The sequence below is a fragment of the Mixophyes fleayi genome, chromosome 11, assembly GCF_038048845.1.
Source record: "Mixophyes fleayi isolate aMixFle1 chromosome 11, aMixFle1.hap1, whole genome shotgun sequence".
Classification (NCBI taxonomy): Eukaryota; Metazoa; Chordata; class Amphibia; order Anura; family Limnodynastidae; genus Mixophyes; species Mixophyes fleayi.
Genome location: NC_134412.1, coordinates 93,470,933 through 93,496,258, shown reverse-complemented (window position 1 = coordinate 93,496,258; position 25,326 = coordinate 93,470,933). Strand labels below are relative to the sequence as shown.

At 42.9% G+C, this 25,326-nt stretch overlaps 1 protein-coding gene across 2 annotated transcripts in view; it reads left to right on the top strand.

Annotated features, from left to right (window-relative positions):
• The window catches only part of CDON (cell adhesion associated, oncogene regulated), an 89,861-nt gene that overhangs the window by 16,793 nt on the left and 47,742 nt on the right, over positions 1-25,326 (top strand). The window contains exons 3-4 of one of the 2 annotated variants that reach the window (XM_075190354.1): positions 5,130-5,173; positions 21,088-21,137. The gene's annotated coding sequence lies outside the window, so the exon portion shown is untranslated. The remainder of the gene's footprint in view (positions 1-5,129; positions 5,174-21,087; positions 21,138-25,326) is intronic. The other variant, XM_075190355.1, reaches the window with a different exon arrangement.

Sequence of the window (25,326 nt, the reverse complement as noted above, 5' to 3'; positions counted from 1 at the left end):
TTTACCTTTACTCTACTGTTATGATTTCACCCTGTGAATGTTCACCAGGTATGTACCAAGAAGGAAATGTAATATAGCACAAGGTGCGTTAGTTAAACATCTTTATAAAGGAAAACATTTGTCTGTCTCATTAGGGACAATCAGGAATTTGATCCACAGTGAGGAAATTGGCCAATTTTACTGGTGTAACACCTTCCTGAAGTCTAATTGTGTAACGCTGCATATAAAGTCCGTTTCCAGGGATACTCCGAGCGGATGCTTGGAAGCTTATTATGCTTAGTACCGTCACGGTGAACTTTAGGCACTAATAATTATAATAATAACACATAACTTGTTTACTGAACTTGTCTATAGTGTATTTTTTTTTTTTCATTTGAAACACTCAGACACAATAAATATTGACAGGAAAATATTATCTAATAATATACAAATTATACTAATAACTCCACTGTGATTTCTAATATTCTTATAATTTACAGTAGGGACTGCATTATCCCATATATAAACTTATACAAGCAGAATACGAACAGAGAGGGGGAATTACATTAATGAGAAATAATATTTTCAGAGACAAACTTTTAATATCTGGGACTGTTATGGAAAAATAGGGACAACTACAGGTAAGAGGAGTGAAGTATTCACATGTACTGTACAATGAATTAAAGTATAATTACTAAGATATTCTAAACACACTGTAATATATATATATGTATATATGTGTAAGTGTGTGTGTGTGTGTGTATGTATATATATATGTGTGTGTGTATATGTGTGTGTGTGTGTGTGTGTGTGTGTGTGTGTGTATATATATATATAATATATATGTGTATGTATATGTATGTATATGTATGTATATATGTATGTATGTATATGTATATATGTATGTATATGTATATATGGGTATATATATATATGGGTATATATATATATATATATGGGTATGTGTATATATATATATGGGTATATGTATATATATATAATATTATATAATAGTTGCATGATTGTATTTGGGGTAAAATGATTTAAAAGGGATTTATTAATGCAACCTAATTCAAGAAGAGATTTCTGCATTATGCTGGTTTAACTATTTGGGATAATTGCTAGATTAGATATGGTGTCCCCCCCCCCTGTGTAATTTGGAAGCTTGAAGAGTGGCTCATCAACATAAAATGACACCTAGAATTTGGAAAATCAATGGGGACCTCTAGTAGGGAGGATTATCTCGGTTTACAGCCCTCAGGGTGTCTTGTGTCATCTGGAGAAAACTAAATCATTCTGCAAAATTCAAATAATTGTGATGAGGGACGTGTAGTCTTTGATCTGTAATAATCTGACATCAGAGGAATGTTCAGCAAAGGATTAGAGAAGTAGGCTGGACTGATAGATGAGCCAGAAACATCTGACGTAGAGGACAAGAGAACTCTCTAGAGTTTCTGTAATATGGGCATTGGCAGGACAATGGCATACGTGGTAATTGATAACTCCTACTCTTTAATAAAGGGCTTTAGGTCAGATGTCTCTGGTTGAAGGATGGACTTTTGGTTTCACATAATGAAAACTGTCACACTGTATTTTGTGAATTGATATTTGGACAGCTGAAAAGCCACGGGGTAGACAGCTCCACCAGGCAGTGGTCGAAGTGGAACTTTAGAAGTGATGGTATGTGAATGGAACTTGATAGTTTGAAATTAACTTTAGAATGTACCACAGATTCTGTAAGACCTGATATAATCATACAGATAAAACATACGTGAAAACAGCAAACATAATAATATGGGTACAGTTAGCCAGAATAATACATGTTTGGATAATATTAACAGAACAAATTGCATGGCCAACAGAAACGTGACAAGGACTACAAGGAAGATGGAGTGTGGGATGTATTAGACATAGTGGTTAATGGGTCTGCATAGCAAACATTGTTACATATCATCATAATCATCATTTATTTTTATAGCGCCACTAATTCCGCAGCGCTGTACAGAGAACTCACTCACATCAGTCCCATTGGAGCTTACAGTCTAAATTTTCCTAACACACAAACACAGAGAGACTAGGGTCAATTTGATAGCAGCCAATTAACCTACCAGTATGTTTTTGGAGTGTGGGAGGAAACCGGAGCACCCAGTGGAAACCCACGCAAACACGAGGAGAACATACAAACTCCATACAGATAAGGCCATGGCCGGGAATTTAAATCATGACCCCAGTGCTGTGAGGCAGAAGTGCTAACCACTTTGCCACCGTGCTGTCTATATAAATGTATATAGCCAGCAATGACAAGATACTAATAATACTGACTTTCTGATAATCTTATGTTACTTAACCACCTGACAACCAGGGGCCCCAAGGGTGACTACATGGTTGTGACCAGAGGGCTGTGTTTGGGGGATGTAGTAGGGGGCTTGCTGCAGTTTATAGGCTAAGGGAATGCAGGACGTTGCGGAACAAACTTGTCATCCTCTCTGATCTGCACATCCATCCGCTCAATTATCTCAACACAAGAACACGCTGATGTGTTGCTAGTTTTTTTGAGAATAAAACATGATCTTCCCAGGAGAAATTACTAGAGAATATGGGGTGAACATCTCATGATGGCCGGGATGCTGGTTCTAGTGATTCTAGGTACTGTGATCAACGTTGCAACCGTGCTTAACTCTTTAACCCCAGGCATAAGGCTCTTCCATCAGGGATATTCCACCTCTAGGTACAGAGAGCACAATTCCAGGAAAATAGTTTATTTGTGGCTTTGCTCCGAGTTCCTGGCATCATCACAGTATAATATCATATGATTGTCTTCTCCCAATGACTTGCACAGACGTTAGTCTATTCAGAAGTGTGGCTGTCTCTTAACACAGATCATTGGCGTCTATACGCCCGCCAAAGTGTAGTATTTGTTCTTAACCGGTGGTCTTGGCTGCCCGCCCTGTGTAGTAAAATCTCCAAGATAAGCTTAGTAACAAACATTAACTATGAAATATAAGGATGGTAGAGGATGTGTCTATTTTAACGCATTCACCAGTTTAATTAGACAAATACTGTTCAACTTTTTATGTACGGATGTCGGCCTCAGAAATAACGTGGTAACTAGAGATGAGCGAATTCTCTGCTGCTCCGTTCACCAAGATAATCTGTTTGTGAACTGGAAATGTAGGCAGTGAGCAAGACCAATCTGAATGTGCCACAGTGCACCATGTCCACCGCTTGTGCCACGAGGATGATTTTGTCTGTACTTCTTATCAATATGGTGAAAGAAGGTATTAATTAAAAATAGTTCACTCAGGACTGTTTACTGGGGCATCTTATCCATCCCATCCACAGGTAGACACGGTGCTCACCTCCAACCACAAAGCCCCATCTGCAAGGGGACCCGACACACGGCCCCATCTACAAGGGGAGCCGACACACACGGCCCCATCTACAAGGGGAGCCGACACACACGGCCCCATCTACAAGGGGAGCCGACACACACGGCCCCATCTACAAGGGGAGCCGACACACACGGCCCCATCTACAAGGGGAGCCGACACACACGGCCCCATCTACAAGGGGAGCCGACACACACGGCCCCATCTACAAGGGGACCCGACACACGGCCCCATCTACAAGGGGACCCGGCACACACAGCCCCATCTACAAGGGGAGCCGACACACACGGCCCCATCTACAAGGGGACCCGGCACACACGGCCCCATCTACAAGGGGACCCGGCACACACGGCCCCATCTGCAAGGGGACCCGGCACACACGGCCCCATCTACAAGGGGACCCGGCACACACGGCCCCATCTACAAGGGGACCCGGCACACACAGCCCCATCTACAAGGGGACCCGGCACACACAGCCCCATCTACAAGGGGACCCGGCACACACAGCCCCATCTACAAGGGGACCCGGCACACACGGCCCCATCTACAAGGGGAGCCGACACACGGCCCCATCTACAAGGGGAGCCGACACACACGGCCCCATCTACAAGGGGACCCGGCACACACGGCCCCATCTACAAGGGGACCCGGCACACACAGCCCCATCTACAAGGGGACCCGGCACACACAGCCCCATCTACAAGGGGACCCGGCACACACAGCCCCATCTACAAGGGGAGCCGACACACGGCCCCATCTACAAGGGGACCCGACACACACGGCCCCATCTACAAGGGGAGCCGACACACACGGCCCCATCTACAAGGGGAGCCGACACACACGGCCCCATCTACAAGGGGAGCCGACACACACGGCCCCATCTACAAGGGGAGCCGACACACACGGCCCCATCTACAAGGGGAGCCGACACACGGCCCCATCTACAAGGGGAGCCGACACACGGCCCCATCTACAAGGGGACCCGACACACACGGCCCCATCTACAAGGGGACCCGACACACACGGCCCCATCTACAAGGGGAGCCGACACACACGGCCCCATCTACAAGGGGAGCCGACACACACGGCCCCATCTACAAGGGGAGCCGACACACACGGCCCCATCTACAAGGGGAGCCGACACACACGGCCCCATCTACAAGGGGAGCCGACACACACGGCCCCATCTACAAGGGGAGCCGACACACACGGCCCCATCTACAAGGGGAGCCGACACACACGGCCCCATCTACAAGGGGAGCCGACAGGTGGGGGGTATGCGGGGGTAAGTCATACTGCCGTAATTGTAAACCTACTTACATTCACATTACAATTCCATACCATTGCTTCTAAATTTCGCTTGTAAATGTCTAAATGTCCACTTTGACCACTGGATATAATATGACTTATTAATATACTGTGTGTGCGTATGTATGTATGTATGTGTATATATGTATATGTATATATGTATATGTATATATATATATGTATATGTGTGTATATATATATATATATATATATATATATATATAATGTTGTGTCTGTGTGTAGTGCTCTTAGACCAAGCCTCATCCCCTCACACTAGGATCTCTCCATGTTTCCTGTGCACTGGTAAATGATCTCACTATAGAGATGTATAAACGTGAGAGCAGAACAGAGCTGACAGCTGTAAATCTGATCATACTGGTGCCAGTGGATTTGCGAAAAGACGTAATTCGCTTAATAACATTGCTTTGTTATTTTTATATGTTTTGCCTGTAGGAATTTGGCACTTAGACAGACTGTCTCCGAGCCAGCTGTTCCAGGTAAGTGCGCAACAAGTTACTGTACATATGGCATTCATGTCAATACACTATGAGAACACGCTATATTTCTTTCCTTTATTCAATCACTGGTATGAGTAGCAAATCATGTTCATCCTAATGAAATGTTCCCCCGCTGTTATATTTTTCTTTTTATTTGTTTGTACCCACATGTTTAATAATGTTCAATAAAATATTCTCAGGAAAAAGAAATGCTGAAATGATTAGCACACCACAGTCGCAGGGTTATCTTTTTTGTTACTGCAAAGACAAGATATTGTAGTGAAGTTCAAGAGTTGGCCTTAGATGTGGGATTAGAAGGGATACGAGGAGTCTTTTTTAACGCACATTGCTTTCAGTGGGACATCTGGGTGCATTTAATACAAGAAGCCTATATGCACATAGAAGCCAGTGTTAATATAGAATATAAAACAGAGACAGCTCAATGTCCCCATACTTTGAAGACTGACTTAAGGCAGGCCACCGTGGGTAAGGGTTAAGTGGTGAATCTATGTTGTGGTGTGATAGATCCCTCGTTAGTATAACTGTGGATATCTCAGGATATTTGAGAACCCTGTAAAGAACATTCTGTTCTACGCTGTTCCAAGTTGTAATTAATTAATTCCTATGAGGTCCTCAATTGTATGAATTCTAATGAGTGTGGATGAGAGGCGCGGATATTGGCTAGATCAGAGAGGTCGAGTTGGGAAATATTTTTGAATATTGTATATTTAATAATGTATTTCTGTATTACATCCATTATGGTTTAGATGCATAACATTAAATGTAACTTAGTACTTTAATGTGTTTTATCTTTCTACAAAGCTAAGGCTGAAATAATGGGCTCCTACCCCAGGGGTGTCCCAGCTTGCCCAGGGATTTTTCCTGTTGTTGATGGCCATCCAGCTGGTGGTCGCTACCTGCATATACGTACATTTTACCTATGAACCTATCAAGTGACTGCTAGTGTTAGATTTTATATAATCTTCATGCATTTTGTTAAACACAATTTTAAAATATATAAAATAGTATTACCTTAGACTATGTGGTGATAAATCCAGCAGCCAGTGACAGGGACTATAGACAGTACACACGTCCTGATAACTGACTGTTCTGTGTCCAGCAGCCACTTATATCCCCAGGCTGTGACATCACAACCACTCATTATGATGTCAGTCAGTCAGTCACATGACCAACTCAGTCAATCTTTTATATATCAACCTGACAGTATCTTGTAGCTGAATACAGGTAAAGAAAGGAGATCGGGGAAAATCAGAGTAGCAGGGAGAGGCAGAAGTATTCCCCCCTCCAAATTTCCACTTCAAAAAATGGACGAACAAGGGGCAGGGAGACCAGTGATAAACCCACTTTCCCCATCACCAGCTACAACTGTTGTTCCGCTATGTAGCAATCCTTCCACACACCTTAGATCGTAAGGTCGTTTGGACAGGTTCATCTTTACTTCTGTTTCATGTCGTTGTATGTGATTTATTTGTATCATTATGTTGTTGCAATCATCTCTATACTTTTGTTTAATCTAGCATTCAATCTGGCAATGTTGGCATTGTACTATTGATGACTGCAGAGCTTTCTCCTACAAAGTAAAGTTTAGACTCTCAAATAACTTACAATAAAACTATCCAGGTTATTGCTGCTTTCAAACAAACGAAAAATGTTTTTTCCAGTCTCTAAATGAGCAACACAGACTTTGTATTAATTCCCACTAATCTATGTCCCTTTCCTTTTCTTTTCACTTTGCTGGGAAACACAATCCACTTTGGCAGTTTTTTGGATTAGTGCTAATGGATGTAAGGACTGAACTGTTTTTGCAATAGAGAAAGAGGAACGGGCAGCGAATACTCAGAACCGAGCAGTGACTGAAATATGGCAGCTGTTTCTTGGTGTAATTCATTATCAGAAGAAAGTGGTGCAGATCCAGTAAATCTGTCACTCTGTCTTGTTGAGTGAAACAAAGTACAGAGCGTTTTATTACCAATTTTCTTTCATCTGCAACATTAACCCCTTAAATAACAACTGGCTGCAATGGCGGGGATAACCCGGAGAGAGAGTACTAAGCATGTCCCTGCTTCACTATTAGTTACTCAATTCTCAGGAGACTTATTCTCTGACCACAGATTGGACGGTCTTCCTCCTGGTGTCTTTAGTTCTCCATATGGATTAAATCTGTAAGTCTACTACTGTCTCTGACATTTGGTGTATGAGGTCTGTCCTGGGATAGTTGGTGTATGAGATTTGTTCCTGGATAGTTGGTGTATCGGGCCTGTCCCGGGATAGTTGGTGTATGAGGTCTATCCCAGGATAGTTGGTGTATCGGGCCTGTCCCAGGATAGTTGGTGTATGAGGTCTGTCCCAGGATAGTTGGTGTATGAGGTCTATCCCAGGATAGTTGGTGTATGAGGTCTATCCCAGGATAGTTGGTGTATCGGGCCTGTCCCAGGATAGTTGGTGTATCGGTCTGTCCCGGGATAGTTGGTGTATGAGGTCTGTCCCAGGATAGTTGGTGTATCGGGCCTGTCCCGGGATAGTTGGTGTATCGGGCCTGTCCCGGGATAGTTGGTGTATCGGGCCTGTCCCGGGATAGTTGGTGTATCGGGCCTGTCCCGGGATAGTTGGTGTATCGGGCCTGTCCCGGGATAGTTGGTGTATCGGGCCTGTCCCGGGATAGTTGGTGTATCGGGCCTGTCCCGGGATAGTTGGTGTATCGGGCCTGTCCCGGGATAGTTGGTGTATCGGGCCTGTCCCGGGATAGTTGGTGTATCGGGCCTGTCCCAGGATAGTTGGTGTATCGGGCCTGTCCCAGGATAGTTGGTGTATCGGGCCTGTCCCAGGATAGTTGGTGTATCGGCCTGTCCCGGGATAGTTGGTGTATCGGGCCTGTCCCGGGATAGTTGGTGTATCGGGCCTGTCCCAGGAGAAGTGGTGTCCGTCCCTGGGTTGAGCAGATACTCAGCCAATGGTCATATGATTATATCACTGTGTTCTTTATATTTAACAATATCTAAGGAGCCTCCAGAAGACACGGGTATTGTTAACCAACAAATAATGCGTTGGACTTTTTTTTTTTTTTTTTTTACTATTCTCTAATCCACATAAGAATTATTCTAACTACATGTTGGTAAAGGGCTGGGAGTGCGACACTGGGATCTGATGTCACAGCCCATTACCACCCTGTCCCGCTCCATTCAAGGTAAGAATTGGGTGGAACAGCGCATAATAGGGGAGGGCCCAATAAAAGTCTGTACTATATAAACTGTGCAGAGAGAGAGCCGCCGTATACTGTAACATCCACACTGACGCTGATAGTATAATAACATAATGCAAGTGGATGGTCCTGTACACACAGACTTTCTGACAAGCGTTTGTTTCACGTCACTTTATCAGAAGTGTTAACACTCGTTCAGCACACAGAGCACTAACTGCCGGGAAGCTGTGAGCCCCGTTAATGAACGCGCTTCTAACACTTAAAGAAAGGACAAAACTACAAGATTTTGTCTACAACTTTAAGGAACATTGTTTTCCAGGGCCCGTGTGTGTGCGAGCCCATAAGGTGCAAAGAGCTTTGATCTTTGCCCGCTGACTTCCCAAAGAAAACCTCTCAATGCCCCTCTCTGAGAGTCTAATAATGAGAACAGCAGGACATTATCAGTTTCCAAAGAGCGATTTTCTGAGCTCACAGCCACTGCAATGACGGATAAACAGAGGAGATGAATGAAGGTAGAAAAAGATGTTTTAGTCCTTTAGTAAATCCTTTCAGCTCCTCTCAGAAGCCAAGGGGACATTCCACAATTCAGTCATCAACAGATCATTCTACCCCTGCAAGTGGCAAGTGTGTGTTTCCAAGCAACTCCCATATTGACCGTGTTCCTCTGAATGTGGGAATATTGAGTGTGTACACCAGACACGGGATATACAAGACCGTCCACATTCAATAGATTTATTTTGACGGTAGGGGAGCAGCTGGTAATAAGGGAGACTTAACCTTTAGCAGCGATGATTAAGTCAGCCTGTCGCTCTCCATCTGCTCTGGTACTACATGTCCCAGCATGCCCTGACAGCTCTTGGATGGGACTTATAGTTCAAATACAGCTGGAGAGCCGTAGGTTACCTATCTCTGGGTGAGCGGTGGACTGCAGCAGAAGACGCTGGATGCACAGCTGCCGCGAGGGGTTCTTTGCTGTGTGCAAATATAAATAGCTTCATTGTGAGTTGGAAAGTCATTATTATTATTATTATTTTTATTTATATAGTGCCATCATAATCTGCAGTGCTTTACAATTGTGAACAAGCACAGTACTACATCAAGACTGAGTACTGACAAACAGACTAAAGCTGGGTACACACTAAGGCAATAATCGTGCAGATCACATGATAAACGACAGATTGGTCAGATATTGCAATAGACAACCAATGTAGGGACTGACAGAGCGGAGCGGCTGTAGAAGAACTGGTCAAGGTGCTGCAGTCAGTATCGTATTGGTGAAAGTCTGGTTAGGGCTAGGCCAGTACGAAGGGAATTGCGATTATGAGTGAAATAATTAAAGTGTTTGCAGTGTCTTGTGTGTGGTATTTGTCTATTCTGGAAATGTTTCTTAGATGTATGTAACAGGATTTGGATACAGATTGGAAAGGACAGTTCTGAGTCAAGGTTGACACCTTGCCAGCGAGCTTGTGGATGAGGGTTTAAGGACGTTTTGGTAACAGAAATAGAGATGTCAGGTAGGTAACTTCTGATGACTGGTGGGAGTATTATTAGCTCAAGTTTTGGAGGACTGGGAATGAGATGACGAGAGGACATCCAAGGCGACGGAGCAAAAATCCAATCAGTTTGCAATCTGGATGGTCCAGTATGTAATCTGTGGCAACAGATGATGAGAGACCCGGAGAGGATAGGGGTTATCATCTGCAAAAAGGGAATACTGAGATCCAAAGGAGTTGATCAGTTTTCCAAGAGAAGCGGTACAGGTAGAGAAGCAGAGAGGTACTAGGACATGTGGCACTTGTGGAACTCCACCTGAGTGGAGGAATCTGAGGGGAAGTGGATCCAGAGAAACAAACACTAAAGGAGCAGTTTGATCAGCAGAATGAGATCCAAGATAGGTCAGAGAAGTGAGTGGTCAACAGTGTCAAATCCAGCAGCGTGGTCCAGGAGAATTAGAAGTGAGTAGTGTCCTTTACAATTAGTAGTGATCAATGGTGATGTCACAGAGTGAGCACAGTCTATGTAGCAGGTTAGTGTGTGATTGGATGGAGATGTCACAGCGCAGTCACACAGTCTATGTAGCAGGTTAGTGTGTGATTGGATGGTGATGTCACACAGTGAGCGCAGTCACACAGTCTATGTAGCAGGTTATTCTGTGATTAGATGGTGATGTCACAGCTCAGTCACACAGTCTATGTAGCAGGTTAGTGTGTGGTTAGATGGTGATGTCACAGCGCAGTCACACAGTCTATGTAGCAGGTTAGTGTGTGATTGGATGGTGATGTCACAGCGCAGTCACACAGTCTATGTAGCAGGAGGTTAGTGTATGATTGGATGGTGATGTCACAGCGCAGTCACACAGTCTATGTAGCAGGTTAGTGTGTGGTTAGTGTGTGATTGGATGGTGATGTCACAGCGCAGTCATACAGTCTATGTAGCAGATTAGTGTGTGATTGGATGGTGATGTCACAGCGCAGTCACACAGTCTATGTAGCAGATTAGTGTGTGATTGGATGGTGATGTCATACAGTGAGCGCAGTCACACAGTCTATGTAGCAGGTTAGTGTGTGATTGGATGGTGATGTCACACAGTGAGCGCAGTCACACAGTCTATGTAGCAGGAGGTTAGTGTGTGATTGGATGGTGATGTCACAGCGCAGTCACACAGTCTATGTAGCAGGTTAGTGTGTGGTTAGTGTGTGATTGGATGGTGATGTCACAGTGCAGTCATACAGTCTATGTAGCAGATTAGTGTGTGATTGGATGGTGATGTCACACAGTGAGCGCAGTCACACAGTCTATGTAGCAGGTTAGTGTGTGATTGGATGGTGATGTCACACAGTGAGCGCAGTCACACAGTCTATGTAGCAGGTTAGTGTGTGATTGGATGGTGATGTCACACAGTGAGCGCAGTCACACAATCTATGTAGCAGGTTATTCTGTGATTAGATGGTGATGTCACAGTGCAGTCATACAGTCTATGTAGCAGATTAGTGTGTGATTGGATGGTGATGTCACACAGTGAGCGCAGTCACACAATCTATGTAGCAGGTTAGTGTGTGATTGGATGGTGATGTCACACAGTGAGCGCAGTCACACAGTCTATGTAGCAGGTTAGTGTGTGGTTATTCTGTGATTAGATGGTGATGTCACAGTGCAGTCATACAGTCTATGTAGCAGGTTAGTGTGTGATTGGATGGTGATGTCACAGAGTGAGCACAGTCACACAGTCTATGTAGCAGGTTAGTGTGTGATTGGATGGTGATGTCACAGCGCAGTCACACAGTCTATGTAGCAGATTAGTGTGTGATTGGATGGTGATGTCATACAGTGAGCGCAGTCACACAGTCTATGTAGCAGGTTAGTGTGTGATTGGATGGTGATGTCACACAGTGAGCGCAGTCACACAGTCTATGTAGCAGGTTAGTGTGTGATTGGATGGTGATGTCACACAGTGAGCGCAGTCACACAGTCTATGTAGCAGGTTATTCTGTGATTAGATGGTGATGTCACAGCGCAGTCACACAGTCTATGTAGCAGGAGGTTAGTGTGTGATTGGATGGTGATGTCACAGCGCAGTCACACAGTCTATGTAGCAGGTTAGTGTGTGGTTAGTGTGTGATTGGATGGTGATGTCACAGCGCAGTCACACAGTCTATGTAGCAGATTAGTGTGTGATTGGATGGTGATGTCATACAGTGAGCGCAGTCACACACTAACCTGCTACATACTGTGTGACTCTGCTGTGATATCACCATCCAATCACACACTAACCTGCTACATACTGTGTGACTGCGCTGTGACATCACCATCCAATCACACACTAATCTGCTACATAGATTGTGTGACTGCGCTCACTGTGTGACATCACCATCCAATGTAGCAGGTTAGTGTGCGATTGGATGGTGATGTCACAGCGCAGTCACACAGTCTATGTAGCAGGTTAGTGTGTGATTGGATGGTGATGTCACAGCGCAGTCACACAGTCTATGTAGCAGGTTAGTGTGTGACATGATAGTGCTGTTTTATCATCTGCTTCTCTATCCAGCCATAGTTTAATATACTATTTGACTGCTGCTTCTCTGCAAAAGTAATATGCATGTGGGACTAAGGGCCACTTTGTGAGGCCCCTTACAAAAAAATCATGTTGCTCACCATTGTCCTGATACATGTTACATTATAAACATATAATTAGACTTCTATTCCCGATGTTCTAGTCAGGGTAGTCTGTTCCTTAAGACTCCGCTCTGTATCTGTTATTGTCTCATGATAGAACCTGAACGTGAGATAAGGAAGGAATATCAGCTTCCTTTTTATTTAAACTTCATTCTTGTAAATGCTTGAAAGACCCCCTGTGTACAGGCATTAGGCTCATTCCTGATTGGTCACACTCTGGATCTCCATTTTTTCCCCCCTCTCTACTTTTGTCCTGGAAGCATGAAACACTATCCTGTTACTGAAGGGGCTGGGGGCAGGGACATCCCGGGGTCAGTATGAGAAAGCTGAACCCAGCCTATAACTGCAGGCTCGTATGTCAGCTAATCCACGCAGAGCACAGCTATGTATGACACAGGCACACAATGCCCATAGAGCACACACATTATTATTATTATTATTATTTGTTAAATAGTACGCCCTACAAAAGTATAACACAGCTCCAAATTCCATATACAACACATCTGTGGTTTATGATACAGTCCCAAAGTCCATACAGAGTGCATACATGTTGTGTGACAATGTCCCAAAGCCCATACAGGGGGTACATCACACAAGTAGACTGGCTACTGCCCCCACAAGATCAGCTCACGTATCTCCTGAAATACTTGGCACTGCTGTGAGTGTTCTAATTGGGTTGTTCTATAAGCAATGATAACAGATAGGGGCTCTGAACAGATTTTTATAAAGGATAACACTACAAATAGTATCACAAGCGGCGCTAGTCATATTTACGAAGGTGGAAATATAACTGACACGAAAATGCAGACAGGCAGAATCCTAACACCTTAGAGGGGGATAGTTTGGAATGAGAGGGACATTTGGTAAATGATTCTTACAGTTCAGTGATGAGTAAAACATAATTGTGGTGAGCTTGCGCCATCCTCACTATGTGATCTGTAGACACGGGAGTAACGTGAAGAAGAGGAGAGGGGGATTGGAGACAGAGAGCAGTCATTGCACCTTTGGGATTACACAAGAGCTGAGTTTTCCCAAAATTCTGGAGGAGGTCATGGGAGGAATCCTCAGTTTTCTGGCCCGGTTTGAGCTTCCCATATCCTAGAGTGAACCCTAATAAACAGTGTGTATAGGTTGCTACAGTGTCAGAAAACATTGCAAAAGCAAATTATCCGTGAAATGATCCGCTCCGTCATCCACGTGTACTGATGTGGAACAGAGAGATGATTTATAGCCCATTTAGCGTATGAGGAGTGGTTTTATTCACTTCCATCCATGGTTTATTTTACTTTCTTCTATTACAACCTTATCTTTCATCCTGTTTCATGAAAACACAGTTTCAGAGGCGGCTCACAGCCGGTATTTGTGAAGCATTATATAGATGGGGCTCCATTCTGTTAGATTAATGGAGCGATCTGTCTTCCCCAAAACTGATGAACCAGATTCAACAATATCTCCCCCTATCCTATTTTAGTGGTTAAGCGCAAACTGTATGCAACTCGCACACCATTTTTGAACTACTTGTGCTCCATCTGTGTGTGTGTGTGTGTGTGTGTGTGTGTGTATATATATATATATATATATATATATATATATATATATATATATATATATATATATATATATATCTATTATTATGAGGTAGGTGAGTGACCAGCAGAAACCGTCACACGGGAACAAGACAGAAAATATGGTGTGGAACTGAAGTTTACAAAAATAAACCATAGGATAAATTGCCCATTGCTTGCCAAATAAACATTTAAACAGTCCATCTGTTCTAATGCACAGTCCCCCACAGAGCTTTCAACGCTTAACGCGCATTAAAGATTCCACAGGCTTGCGCAGGCCAGCATTACCTACTTTCCCCTCTTTCTGAGAGCACTATAGGTGTTGGTCCATGCATTTAAATTTGGAAAGCACATCAACTGGCTGTTCTCTTTAGTACTTATCTGCCAAAACGAAATAAAGCAGGTCCCCGCCCGTGTCTCAACATGCCAGCAATCCAGCTATAACATGTAGCCAAAATTACCAGACCTCTGAATGGTAACTGTAATGTAACTGTGTAGTTCTGGTATGAGATCCCTGCTAAATGGAGGTTGTTAAGTAAAATTAACATATTTATCGGCACTGTACAAGTTCAGCGTTTGTCCTAGTGCTAAAACGGCTTAGTAGACCTTAACTATTTGCAGGTACAATGAAAACGTGTGTGTCCCCCCCTCCGTGCATACATTTTGTGATGATTGATTCCTATCTATAGTGTTACATACCTTGTATTAGTTTAGTGTGAACACCTGGGTGTGCTTCTATGTACCAGATGCAAGGTGACCCCAATACTCTATTTAATATGAAATATTTTAGCTATTTAAGAAGATTATAGGGCTGGAAAGTACAAATCGTGTTCTACACCCGTGTACAGACTGGGATATATCACAGAAAATGCCCAGGTGTATTAAGGTTCTCCGGAGCGCTACCTATCATGCGTTCTCTGTACAGCGCCGCGGACTTAGTGTCGCTATATAAATAAATGGTAATAATAATCATCAGTTGCTGTCTTCTGAGGTCTGGGTAAACCTCACATATAATATATAACAAAGAAAATAAAAAATATAAAAGACTGCGCTAGAAACCTACATTAATATCAGTACATACAAAACTAAGTAAAAAATAGTTAAATGTATTCATATGTATTAACCATAAAGAATACAAAATACACGTAATACAGATCTACATAAAACCACATGACAACGATTTAATCCGATGCTATCACAGATATTATGCAAATAAACAATCAGTGTTTGAAATTTACTACAGGATACAAAAGAGACGTAATCTATTACATAATCTATTGTACTGTATTCTATAAAACAGGATTTTATCTTGTAGTGTCGCTAATAACCTACATGAATATATTCATTAAGGTATCAGTGGATATACTCAAGGACAGTCATTAATCTAGTTACCACCAATAAGTCTCTTTTGCTGCGGATATTTAAAAAAACTTTATTTAGTCCACCAGTCTCAAATGAAGCAACGATTCTTAATTAGCCACAATTGTGCTATATTGCAGGTTTTGCAGCTAAGTTCTAAGCTCACTTGCAAACATCTATCAAAAACCCAATCTCTGGTTTGCGCTGCTTCACGTAAGTGATCCCACCATGATTTCAGCCAGGTTTTAGTCAAGGGCTCCATCCACACATGGCGGTATAACGTATCATTGTTCTGCTCTCATTAAACAGTCTCGGGTCTCTTGCAAAAAAACATAGATTGCAAATCCCGAAACCCGAACAAAGAATAATCAGATGAGACAATGGGAACGACAGAGACCTTGATGACATAACAAGGGCTGTGCTGAAAATAGGTCAGGAGGACCTGTCAGCGTCTGAACAATGGGCCCCTCTTACTGTAGAGACACAGGGTGGGAGACGCAGGTATAGAGATGACAGATACCCAGCCCACCTCCTTCAGGATAAGACTCAGATTGTGTCCTCCTTTCAGAACACAAACCAGGATTCTGTTTCCTGTTCGCAGTATGAAATCCCTCTGGGGGAAAAACCAATTAGCTTGTGGATGGCCCACGTTCCTCTCCTATGTCCTGAATTTCTATTTTTATTTTAGTTGGGGGAGAAGGGTTTTGCCAGCATAATCAAGAAATTTACCCAAGGTGCTTACTCCAAAGAGCTTGCAATCTACCGAGCAGGACAAGAGGTATTTGGCAGAGGAGCAGTGGTGGGCTAGGGGTGCATCCCATGAATATTAACAAAAAGTTTCTTGTAGGAAGCGGTTTGGAAGATGTCTGTGGGACAGGATGTTACTTCCCCTGCAGTGTTTTATTATTTAATGACGTTTAACCCCGTAATGACTAGAAGGAATAATATTTCAGATTTTTTCTTATAAAACTTTAAGACATTTTTATATTTTAGATTTTAGGGCAATGTCCTATGGATAAAAAAATACTATAGATACATGCATATGTGTGTGTGTGTGTATATATATATAATATATATATATATATATATATATATATATATATATGTGTGTGTGTGTTAATTGTCTGCTGACGAAGTTAACTCTGGTCCTTGTGTATTAGGTTATTTAGACTGTAAGTTCCATTGGGGCAGGGACTGATGTGAATGACAATAATTCTCTGTACAGCGCTGCGGAATATGGTGGAGCCATATAACTGATGATGATGTTGAACTTTATGGTGTCCAGTGTCATAATGTGTTAAACTAATGTAGAACCTGCTTATCTGATATCCATTCTGAGTAGCATTATTCCAAATTCCACAGTCCTAGTAACACGTGTATGCTTAATAAAATAACATGCAACACATACCTGCTCCTGACACGTGTGTGCTTAACATGATCACGTCTAACACATGATCTCTGCTAACACGTGTGTGTTATTACCTGCAATACATGCTCTCTGCTGATATGCATGTGCTTAATATTATAGAGAACAAATGTAAAAATCCCACCGCTCCCCCGCTGAGGGCCCCCGTCATGAGGTCATCATCACCAGTATTAAAACTATGGGACTTGTATGCTGAACTGGAAAAATATCATAAAACTGCTCTATGAGTAAAACTCTGTTTTCGGCACTGGTATAAATCCTTCAGCCTGGAGAGTAACATGCAAAACTTTCTTTTATACACTGAGAACCCTGCGATCTGCGGGAAATCTGCACATTGTGGACACAAACTCACAAAAGAGCATTCACTTGGAACATAACGTAAAAATAAGTTAATTTGCGAAAAGCAATTATGCAGGAACACGCAGATCATTTACCAAGAGCACAAGCAAAGCTCCTTGGTTTGGCACTTGTGCGCTTCGATGGAGAGCTCGACACACGTAAAGATACAAGCCTCCATCATACTTCCAGGAGCTTCCTACACACTAAGGCTGGATACACACTGCAGAATATTTCTCCCGGTGCGATAACGTTAACGATTTTACCAATGACTGATCAAAGAAAGTCCCAATCATCATGCTGATTAATGTGTACACACTATACACGTTTTACACGATTTACCATCAGATCTGTGCTCTTCATCCGTCATCACCATCGGCTGAAAAGATGGTGACTCTGTAAACTCTATAGAGAACTATAGACACTGCCGGTCGTGAGTGCATACGCACTGCAGAATCGGAACGACATCGATCCATCGTTGAATGAGATTTTTAGACCGGTTTAAAAATCAAATCAAATGATACAATGTGCTTTCGTTAATTTTTGGAGCGTACACACTAATGTGATATCGGGACGAACAGTAATTTATCGTGTGATTGGCCAGATAATTGCTGAAAATCCTGTAGTGTGTACCCAGCCTTAGTAAATCTGCGCTGTATGGAGATGCTAAAAAAAAAAAAACAATTATGAACTTTAGCTGCAATGGTCATTATGTTAAGGAAAACAAGTGTGGGACAAACTACCTCTGGTTTCAACCTCAGAAGGATCAACATCAACAATGACCAGGAGGTATACATGAAGGTCTATGGCAAGGGATTAGCTCCTTTTTCATGGCAGTGCAATTATTGGTGCAATGTTAATAGAGAATCCTTTGATGAATTGGTCTCAGTCCTCTGGAAATTCTAAGAACATCTGTATAGATTTTAGATTCTCGGGTCCAGTCTATAATTGCTTGAACCTAAACTAGATCCAACAGACGACCACCTGACTTCAAAGACTAAATATCTGTTTTGGAAAGTAGGTTATTTTCTCTTAGTTTCTAGCATAATATGTCTATGATGTCCAGACAAAGAAGGTTTAAAAAATTGCAATGATATCAAAATATATTATCACAATTTTTCCTAACGATTCCTGGAAGACGGACGAAACACTACAAAAGGCTTCGCCAAACATCCGTGGTGCCCGTACAGAACAGAGAGTGACCCTTTTTTATTTGGTCAAATAGTTCTGGCATTAAGGGTAGAGGTACTTATTCACAACAATAATCTTATTACCTTGTTAAGGTATTAATAATTAGTGCAGGACACAAAACTAATCCCACTCTGTCAGGTAATGTGAATGGTCCAACAAAACCATTTTTAGATTGTCTCCAGTAGAATCTCGCACAGCTCTAGTCTCAAAGGGCATAAATGTTCCCTTTACAGGACATGGTTCCAGAAATTAAATCAATCATAAAACCTATGTTCACTGTGGCTTTGAGTAGTCCAAGGTGACACTTTTTTCCACAGTACAGACAAAGGCTGGGTACACACTATACAAAATTTCTCCCTATGCGATTAATGATTTTACCAACAGCTGAAAATAAAAAAGTCCCGGTCAGCAGCCGATTCATGTGTACACATTAAACACGTTTTACAAGATTTACCATCAGATCTGTGCACTTCATCTGTCATAACCATCGGCTGAAAAGATCCTGACTCTGCACCCTCCAGAGAGATCTATGGACACTGCCGGTCCTGAGCGTATAGACACTGCAGGATTGGAACAACCTTGTTCCATCATTGAACAAGATTTTTAGTCAGGTTTAAAAATCAAACAAAACGATACGTTGTGGTTTTGAATGATAATCTTTAGCGCGTACACACTAATGTGATATTAGGCTGAATGGTCGTTTATTGTGTGATTGCCTCAATAATCGGGTTAAAAACCTGTAGTATGTACCCAGGCTTAATTTTCAGTTATTACTTTGAAGGCCCTGATCCCCATAGGCTCGTCTTGAGTGTTTGGAGTACATATGAAGATAGTAGGAGAAACTCGTGTTGACATCTCTTTCATTCAGCATCATAATACAATAGAAATAAAGCTTCAAAACATTAACCCTATGGATGAGCGGTTGGATTCTGAGGATCAAGGCTAAATGCACAAGCTTCAGGGTCTGGATCTAACGTAGAACTTCCGACTGTGACAGAAAATTTTGAATGACTTTTGATACCCTGTAAATCAGTCTAGTAAATGTATCTTGGGTTTCAGGAAACGTAGGACAGAGTCTGGATACATCCTCCTGTGCTACAACCCCAGCGGAAATCTCTTATACCATCTGTGTCTTGGAGTTGGTGGTCAAAGTTTGGTCTGCTTTAATAGTAGCGTCTTAGGTCGTAATCTAAGCCTAATCTGTACCAAGCTACTCAAGCTTCTCAACTACAGCAGACCCTAGTTTATTCACTAGTAACCTGCCTCCAGGACTTGTGCACAGTTATTGGTGTTAACAACTAAGGGCAAAAGTATAGACAATGGTGGAATGAGGCAAGGACAAACACTCCAGGAATAAAATCGGCAATGGCTGTTCTAAATCAGCAATCTAAGAGGAATAAATACAGATACCAGAACAGAGCTCAAAGTGCAAAGACAAGGTCAAAGCGTGAGGACTGGCAGAGATCAAAACTGGGTCAATGTTTCAGGCAACCGCAATGAGTAAACGTAAGAGCACCTAATAGAGCGTACAAACTGCTCATGTCCCTGAGCGTTGAGATAGACAAATGGCCACTTACGTAGATGCAACGCACGAAGAGGTGTAAGTGCCAAACGGTCACACTCGCCTAAAACACTGTACAGGTAAGGAGCTCACATATTGATGTGTGGGCTACAAACGATCGTGATCGGATTGATCTGGCCTACTAATCGTCACATTGGTAGGCGGTCTGTTGCGAAAGACCCCTTAGGTCTTGATGAGAGATAAAGAGGGGTTTCGTTAACTGAGATTAGGTCTGAAAGCTGCTGTGATATTATTGCCTGTCTATAAAGTACTCTGTATAATGAAGGGAATAGTGTTTTTAAACACTTAGACAATTGCTTGATGGCAATCGATCATCAGTAATATGTCGGACGAAAATTGCTCAGAAAAGACAATTATGGGGAGATGATCTATACTACATCTCCCCATGATGTTATTGGCTCCCAGTCATTGCGTAATTGTATCCTAATTACTGTAAGACTACACTAGCACTAGTCCCAACCCTAACCTAGGCATAATCCTAACCCACATTCCTAGCCACAAGTAACTGTGTAAGTTCCTTATGAGCAGTTGTCTCACGGGAGATCTCCGCGTGCTTCCATGTGTTCTCCTACTAGTGCCGCTATTTATCACTTTCTCCTACATACTGGGGTACAAAGAAGGGTTTTTCAAAATGTTTTTTGAAGCAGAACAGTAAATAGACCTCGATTCAATAATACTGTCTAGAGAAGATAATTAATGTCCATTCTGTTGTTTTGCTATGTGGTGGGACTTTGTAAACTCTAAACCAGTGATGGGCAACACGTGGCCCTCTAAGCCTTCACCTGTGGCCCCCAGCTCCTTCCCGTTTTATTGTCATATATAGTTGTTAGAGCTGCTGATATGTTCTTACAGATAGATGTCTTTCTTTGATTAAATGTATTGTTTTACCTTATTACTGAGATTAAGAGCATTATGTGGCCCTTCTGAAGGTCACTGGGCTGCTCCTGGGGCCCATGATGTGCGTCCGGTTGCTAATCGCTGCTCTTACAGTTTCAGCCAGTTCCCGTATAATAAGCCCCTGTAGGAATTGTAAGATTTCAGTGTTGTGTTTTCTGTTCACAGGGCGTCTTACACAGACACAGCACCGCTACAATCAAACCCGCATCGCACTGGTAAGTGGATGAGTTTTCTTCTACAAGTCACCTACAACGTCTCCTCTTTATAACTCCAGCTTAGGACAGGGACCAAGTAAAGAGGGATCACTGTATATTATATGTTGCACCGTGCTGTCTAAAATGTAATATAATTTAATGTTTGTTCTGTTAACACTATGGGACGCTGGCAGATTCAGACAAGACCCACGTCCCGATCCCACAATCTCGCCACGTTTGTAGTTGCTGCTCCAACGAATACAGGAATACAACTTTGTGCCTACTTTATCTATACTGGGTCTGAAATCAGACCTCAGTGTACGTGTAACGGATAAGTAACTGTCCTGTATAAGTCATCTGGAAAAGTTATTTCTGAAAGTGACCCCAGGACCTGGGCATGAGACATGGCGAGGACGTGGGTATAACCCTGATTTGTATCACTGGCGAGATGTGACAAGTGATACGTCTCTCGCTGAATACCAACGAACGTGGACCATTGATAAACGAATAATCTGGTATCTACTTTTTCCTGGAGGGCTGGGCACTTTGTCATTTTAAGTGTGTCCCATCTGTTTATGTTACACTGTCTCTATTAGCCAGTAAATTATCATCATCATCAGGTATTTATATAGCGCCACTAATTCTGCATCGCTGTACAGAGAACTCACTGACATCAGTCCCTGCCCCATTGGAGCTTACAGTCTAAATTCCCTAACATACACCTAGACAGAGAGAGAGAGAGACACTAGGGTCAATTTGATAGCAGCCAATTAACCTACTAGTATGTTTTTGGAGTGTGGGAGGAAACAGGAGCACCCGGAGGAAACCCACGCAAACACGGGGAGAACATAAAAACTCCTCACAGATAAGGCCACGGTCGGGAATCGAACTCATGACCCAGTGCTGTAAGGCAGAAGTGCTAACCACTAAGCCAGTGGATTCCAAACTTTTTCAGTGCAAGGCACCCTTAGGGTTTCCAAAATTGTTTCAAGGCACCCCTAAGCCAAAATAATTACCAAGTAGTCCCTTGCCTTACTTACCACTGGTCCTGGCCGAGGCACCCCTGTGAGATCACCGCGGCACCCCAGAGAGGCTAGGCGCACAGTTTGGGAACCAATGCACTAAGCCACCGTGCTCTGAGCAGTTGTATTATTGGTCACCTTCCTGTTTGTGTGTTTTTTTCGGTGTTGCAATCTCTTTGGGGTTTATTTATCAAGGATCGTTTTTTTTAAAAATCTACGATTTTCTGCAATTTTGTCTCCATGATTTAAAACAGCAAGTTTATTACAAGCAAAACCCGAGGTGTTGGGTTGGGAAACTCAGAGGGTTGCATTTAATAAACTTGCCGTCTTAAATCATGGAAGAAAAATCGCAGGAAATCTGCGATTTTATAAAATCGATCCTCGATGGATAAACTCCTTTGTCTGGTAATGAATTCAGCTGCTGTCATTTCCCAGCAGCCTCCAGGATTCTGTAACGCTATGAACAGGAGGCTGCGAGGCTTTTTGTGGCATTGATAATGTATCCAGCCTGAACTGCAGTTCTTTCCCTGATTGTGGAGGTGTTGTCCATAGCAACCAATCAGATTCTAGCTACCATTTATCTAGTACATTGTAAAAAATGATAGCTAGAATGTGATTGGTTGCTATGGGCAACACCTCCATTTATCATTTTTTAGAAGCTTTAGTAAGTCTACCAGTTTGTGTCTTCTGATTTAGTCTGTCTTAGGCCCCTTTTCATTTTTCTGCGGCTATTTTATATAGCCGCTTATCGCAGAGATAGAATATCTGTTTTCGTTGCAATTTATTATTAAAATAAATTATTAAAAATATAAAGAAAAAATATTATTTAAAAATATTTACCTTTTGGTAAGAAATATTTAAACAATACAGCTTCTCCCCCCATTCATTAGGATAGCAGCACACATGCAGCACCCGTGGTCTTTTGTTAAATAGGCTCCTCCCATACAAAGTCTTAGCTGCAGAAATGCGACAAATCTTCTCGCTAGCAGGATCTACCGGAGATGGGGAGAAGTTGGGAGAAAGGGCTATACCATGTTAATTAAATAAGCCCCCAAATCTTGTCATAGGAGACAAGGCTGTCCTGCCCGCTTCTCAAGGAAGGTGTCATCACGCCCCCTGCATGGCCCCGCCTCCCGCGCTTGCTACTTGGACCATCTGAGCAGAGGCCAGACAGTGTGCTGTACACATACCGGTAGTTGTTAGAACAAGTCTTCTGTTAAACATTCTCCCACACATATTCTGCAGAGCATACCCCCCAATTTCTGCATGATATTGCCCTTGTGTATTCTGCAGAGCACTTCCCCACCTATTTTGTGAATCAGCGTTCCCTATATTTCTGCAAAATATTCATCTCCAAATGTTCCGCAGAGCGTTGCCCCTCCACATATCAGGCAGAGCATTGCACGCTACATATCCTACATTGCATTGCTGTCACATATTTGCAAAGCAGTGCCGTCTATCTATTCTGCAGAGCATTGTCCCTGCATATTTCCGGAGTATTGACTTCTACCTATCCTGCAGAGCATTGCCTCATATATTCTGCAGAGCGTTGCCCTCTACATATATTACAGAGCATTGTGCCCACATATTTACACAGTATTGCCTTCTAAGTATCCAACAGAGCATTGCATCCACATATTCTGCAGAGCATTGCCTCACATAATCCGCAGAGCATCACCCTCTATGTATTCTACAGAGAATTGCCCCCACATATTTGCAGAGCATTGAATTTTACATTTTCTGCAGAGCATTGCCCCCATGTATTCTGCAGACCATTACCCCCCACATCTAGCACCCAGGGGGTAAGATAGTCCATTGCACTGGTGCCAGCGGCTAATGAGGAAGTGATTTACACTCATGCAAAGTACCTAGGAGCATGATCGTGCTAATTAAGGTGACGGCTGCTCTTTAATTAAGCAGCAATTCCTCCCCAAAGTCGCTTTTCTAATGCAAATCAGGAGAGGTTGGCTGACACAGGGACTCTATTGCCAATAGCTGAACCCCGATCTGAGGGCGTTAATCCTCCATGCTGTCATTGTTGTGAGGATGCTGAATGTCCTGTAATTCCTCAGTCTTGTAGTTACACTTCGTGTCCTTCCCAGAGTTTCAAAATTAGGATCCCGCCAAGTAAAGAATGATCAGCCTCTTGGAAATGTGGAGACAGCTCATTTCAAAATGATAGGATTTCATCATTTAAATGTCAATCCATCATACAAACCCACCTCAATCATACATGTTGCTATACATACCAGCCTACAATGAACATACATGCTGATATACGTGTAAGAACCCCACAAAGAATATACTATTTCCTGCTTGTTTCAGTTTTCTGTTCATGTAGTTATAAATGTTTTCTGTAGAAGCTTTTGCATTACTTAGGGGAGATTAAAGGTCCCTGTCCAAAAGATTCTGAGAAAGCGAGAAGACAAATATGCAGATCCACTTATGACCACCAGATGGGGATGCAGAGCCTTAACATTCAACTACTTGTACAATGTAGTTTTGTGTCTATTTTAGAGCAGGATTCATAGATGCCATAATTGTGTGTGTATATTATATGTATGTAATGTATATTTTGTAAATATGAAAAAGGTACGGATGGCGTGGCGCCCACAGGAAAGTGCCACTGTACTATACCTCTTACATTTGGTTTCCCAAATTAGCCCCTCTGTCGGCACCAGGTTTGTACTAATTGCATCAGGAGAATTTGGGGAAAGACAAAATGGAGATCAGGTTGGTGGTGTGAGAGAGCAGCGTAGATCAGGTTGGCGGTGTGAGAGAGCAGCGTAGATCAGGTTGGCGGTGTGAGAGAGCAGCGTAGATCAGGTTGGCGGTGTGAGAGAGCAGCGTAGATCAGGTTGGCGGTGTGAGAGAGCAGCGTAGATCAGGTTGGCGGTGTGAGAGAGCAGCGTAGATCAGGTTGGCGGTGTGAGAGAGCAGCGTAGATCAGGTTGGCGGTGTGAGAGAGCAGCGTAGATCAGGTTGGCGGTGTGAGAGAGCAGCGTAGATCAGGTTGGCGGTGTGAGAGAGCAGCGTAGATCAGGTTGGCGGTGTGAGAGAGCAGCGTAGATCAGGTTGGCGGTGTGAGAGAGCAGCGTAGATCAGGTTGGCGGTGTGAGAGAGCAGCGTAGATCAGGTTGGCGGTGTGAGAGAGCAGCGTAGATCAGGTTGGCGGTGTGGAAGAGCAG